We start from the raw sequence: 5,019 nt of genomic DNA on the forward strand, positions 1-5,019 counted from the left end.
TAGTCCTGTTTGATGAAGACGCTGATAAAAAGCAGAGTCTTCTGTTAGCACTGAGTAACAATGCCAGGATGTTTGGGATGCGTAACTTGTTACTCCAGGACTGGCCTGCATCAACACCTGAACTAAGGATAGCGAGTGAAGTAGTCGAACGCGTGGACAACTTCACTTATCTTGGAAGTCTGATCAGCCCTAATGAGTTGGTGTCTGACGAAATCTCTGCACAGACTCAGAAAGCTCGTCTAGTTTTCGCCAACTTACTTCACCTATGAAGAAGGCGAGATATCCGTCTATCAATTAAGGGACAAGTATACTGTGCAGCAATTCATTCTGTTCTACTTTACGGCTGTGAAACATGGCCATTAAGAGTAGAAGATACTCGTAGGTTACTAGTATTTGACCACAGATGTCTTAGAAATATTGCTCGCATCTACTGGGATAACCGGGTAAGTAATAGTGAGGTTAGACGCAGGGTATTAGGGAACGATGGTAAATCAGTTGATGAGGTGATGAATCTTCATCGACTGAGATGGTTGGGCCACGTGTTACGTATGCCTAAACACCGATTACCACGACGCGCTATGTTGACTAGTATTGACGATGGTTGAAAGAGTTAGGGCGGCCAAACCAAAACATGGCATCAGTGTTTGAAGTCACTAACTTCTAGCCTGAGCCATGTTGGCAGATGCAGACTACCTGGTTGGGGTCCGTGTGACTATCGTAACCAATGGTTAGAGACACTGGGTAACATGGCCCAGAATCGATCACAATGGCATAGGTGTATACACTCTTTGTCTTCCCTTAAACTGTGAGATTAAAAGACAGAAATATATCCATTCACAATACTGTAGTCGGAGTACGGAGCACTGACGTATCAACAACTCCTTAGCCAAAAATATACAAAAGAGTAAACTATATTATTTCCCCATTCACTGTAAGACAATGAAAAATCGAACACTATAACAAATCGAAACAAACACAAGCGAAAAGCTATTGTATCATAGGTCTTCAACAATACTTCTCTTTTACTAATATTATCCATGCCCTCTAGCAGGTATCACTCTTATTTGAGTAATCAGTGAGTTTGGATGGCATTCAAATGATTGCATTTACTGATAAATGGATATTGAAGTCAAAATTTGGACCCTCAGTCAGTCAGTCAGCTACAACGTAGGACCAGGCACATATATGCATCGGTCCAAGTTGCCATACCTCGTTAGCACAACAAGATCAACACCGGATTCATAGAAGTAATTAATTTAGTGGTGGTAGTATATAAAGAAAGGTTGTATATAAGGATATAGTACAGGAAGGAAGAGAGATATGAATCAATTTTAATCTCATAGTTTAAGGGAAGATAAAGAGTGTATACACCTACGCCATTGTGATCGATTCTGAGCCATGTCACCTAGAGTCTCCAACCATTGGTTACGATAGTCACGCGGACCCCAACCAGGTAGTCTGCATCTGCCAACATGGCTCAGGCTAGAAGTTAGTGACTTCAAACACTGATGCCATGTTTTGGTTTGGCCGCCCCTAACTCTCTTCCAACCGTCCCCAATACTAGTCATCATAGCGCGTCGTGGTAATCGGTGTTCAGGCATACGTAACACATGGCCCAACCATCTCAGTCGATGAAGATTCATCACCTCATCAACTGATTTACCATCGTTCCCTAATACCCTGCGTCTAACCTCACTATTACTTACCCGGTTATCCCAGTAGATGCGAGCAATATTTCTAAGACATCTGTGGTCAAATACTAGTAACCTACGAGTATCTTCTACTCTTAATGGCCATGTTTCACAGCCGTAAAGTAGAACAGAATGAATTGCTGCACAGTATACTTGTCCCTTAATTGATAGACGGATATCTCGCCTTCTTCATAGGTGAAGTAAGTTGGCGAAAACTAGACGAGCTTTCTGAGTCTGTGCAGAGATTTCGTCAGACACCAACCCATTAGGGCTGATCAGACTTCCAAGATAAGTGAAGTTGTCCACGCGTTCGACTACTTCACTCCCTATCCTTAGTTCAGGTGTTGACGCAGGCCAGTCCTGGAGTAACAATTTACATTTGGATGGGGAGAAACGCATCCCAAACATCCTGGCATTATTACTGAGTTCCAACAGAAGACTCTGCATTTTATCAGCTTTTTCATCAAACAGGGCTATGTTATCTGTGTATTCTAAGTCGATAAGTGGACCTCCTGGTAGGAGATCAATTCTTGAAAATTCAGTCGAAGTGTTATTTCCAGCAGTAGGTCTATGATGAAGTTAAACAAAAATGGGGATAGTGGACAGCCTTGACGGACACCACTTGAGGTTGTAAAATCATATGACAGTTCGCCATAAGCTCTTACTCGACTAATAGTGTTCGAGTAAAGAGCCTTCAAAAGGTTTATGTACTTCTGAGGTACACCTTTCAATGACAGACACTGCCACAGAACCTCTCGGTCTACAGAGTCAAATGCTGCTTTCAAGTCAAGAAAAACTATCATTGTCGGACGCCGATAAGCGTGTCTGTGCTCTAAAACTTGACGAATGGTGAATATGTGGTCGATACAGCCACGACCAGGTCTGAAGCCAGCCTGATTTTCTCGTGTTTGCAGTTCACGAGTCTTAGTTAGGCGCCCGATAATTATTGAGGCTAGTATTTTAGATACTATGTTAGTCAGACTAATCCCTCTATGGTTATCACAGGATGATTTTGACCCCTTTTTATATATTGGGACAATCAGTGATTGTGACCAGTCGGATGGGATTACATCCGTCTCCCAGATTTTAGCCAGAATATTAGTCAACCTAATCGCTAAAATTGGACCACCATATTTAAAGACCTCTGGAGCCAATCCATCAGGACCAGCTGCTTTTCCTCGTTTCAGATTACTTATAGCCTTTTGAACTTCAAGTAGGGTCGGGGGGCCTACCTCAATGTTCCATTCAGGTTTTCTAGGAATAGTGGGTAGTTGTGCAGTAGCTGAAGGCCAGCTAAACTGCTCCTTAAAGTGTTCCGCCCATCGTTCTAAACGTTTAGGTTGAGAGCAGATAAGGGTTCCGTCTTTTTCCGAGATTGTTTCACTTACACTTGACTTCTTAATTCCGGTTTCTTTTATTAGTCTGAATAGGTGCCTGGTGTTGCCTACAGCCGCTGCCTTTTCCATCTCTTTTGCTTTCGTTGCCCACCACTGCTCACGATCGTTCCTTAGACTTTTAGTTAACCTAGATCTAATTTCTTTACGCTCTTCGTCGTGTTCAGAGCCTGATGGGATGAGTTTACGCGAATCCATCAGTGAAATAGACTTAGAGGAAATCCACTGGTTTTTTGGAGCCCTATGGTTTAAATGACTAATAGATGTTACTGCTGTTTCCACAGCTGTTCGTATGTCTTTCCAAGCAGCATCTGGGTCAGTCTCGTTTACAGAACTGCCTAGATGTGAACTCAGTTGTTTCTGGAATTCGCATTTAGCTTTCTCGTCCTCCAGTTCAATCCTAATGGGTCTTCTTAGTGTAATTTTCCTGCGTCCATTGAGGCGCAGACAAATGCGCGCTCGTATTAAAGCGTGATCAGAGTCTAAACAAGTATTCCAATACGAGCGACAATCTTCTATTGAGCCTCTCCAACGATGACTGATGATAATATGGTCTATTTGAGTCCATCGTTGGTTTGGTGCAGGTGGTCGCCATGTTAGACGATGTCTCTCCTTATGTTTAAAATTAGTGCTTGCTAAAAATAAACGATTGTCTGAGCATAGTTGCAACAGACGATCACCATTATCGGTTCGTTGAGCCGGAATACTAAAACACCCACCTAAATGTCTTTCTGTTTGATTTAAGCTGCCTACCTGGGCATTAAAGTCACCCGCTACGACCACTATGTCTGAGCGCTTAGCTTTCTGAAGAAGCTCAGAGAGTTTTCTGTAAAAGTCATCTTTTACTTCATCATGGCTGCAGTCAGTGGGAGCGTAGGCAGAAACGACGAAAAGGCAACTACGTGTGTCCCTATCCTTCCGAGTTCTTACGGAGCCATTTAGCCGGACAGCACACAGGCGACTGTTAATGGGGATCCATTCTAATAGTGCCTGTTCTGCCCTTGTACTTAGTGCTATGCCTACACCTGCAAGTCCGCGAGAACTAGCCAACGGGTCGCCAGATACACGGAGGGTGTATTTCGTCGGCTGTCCATTTTGGCGAGGTGAGGTCAAGTGAATGACCACACTGGGATCCTGTATGCGTGTTTCGGAGACACAGCATACATCAATGGTACGAGATTCTAGAGTTTTAGCTAAGGAGGCCTGTTGACCGATTTGGCTTAAAGTACGTACGTTGAAGGCTCCAATGTGTAGTTTGGAGCGAGGTTTTAGTAGACCTGGGACAGCGTTTCGCGCACTAGAATCGTTGGTCATGGTGACACTTGAGGAGGAAACCGAGAGAGGAAGTTTAGTGTTGAAAGTCAAGGTAGAAGGAATAGTAGGAAGTGAAGAAGGAGATTGATTATGAATACAGTGGTCTTGAGTGTTGCTAGAGGTATGAGGGCAGTTACCACTTCCCGGTTGCCCACACCGTGGAAGGATTCTTCTAGAGGTACCTGAAAAGGAAATTGGGTTAGAAGTGGTCTTAATGACCTGAGAGCGTGACCGCAGTGCCCAAGGGGCAACTGCTTGAGGTCGGTCACACACGACCGGGATTCGGGATTTGGACCCTCATTTGAACGATAAGCCATATCGCATGACAGTTGAAAACCCATTAAGAGACATATAAGGCTCTAGACAAAGCGAAGACTAACCTTGCAAAAGCATATCATATGACATTACAAACTTACAAACTTATGATAAAATTAAGTAAGTGGACTACCTTAACACACTGAATGATCGCTTTGGTTGTAATGAGAAAGGGAAACTTTGAAGACACTATAACAACTAAGCTTAAGATCACCAGCTTAATTTGTGTCCACTACATATTGGTATAATTACCTTCCATAGATAGTAACACTCAGTGGTCAGAAACAGCTTATGACTACAGCAGT

The sequence above is a fragment of the Schistosoma mansoni genome, chromosome 1 (assembly GCF_000237925.1).
Source record: "Schistosoma mansoni strain Puerto Rico chromosome 1, complete genome".
Taxonomy (NCBI): domain Eukaryota; kingdom Metazoa; phylum Platyhelminthes; class Trematoda; order Strigeidida; family Schistosomatidae; genus Schistosoma; species Schistosoma mansoni.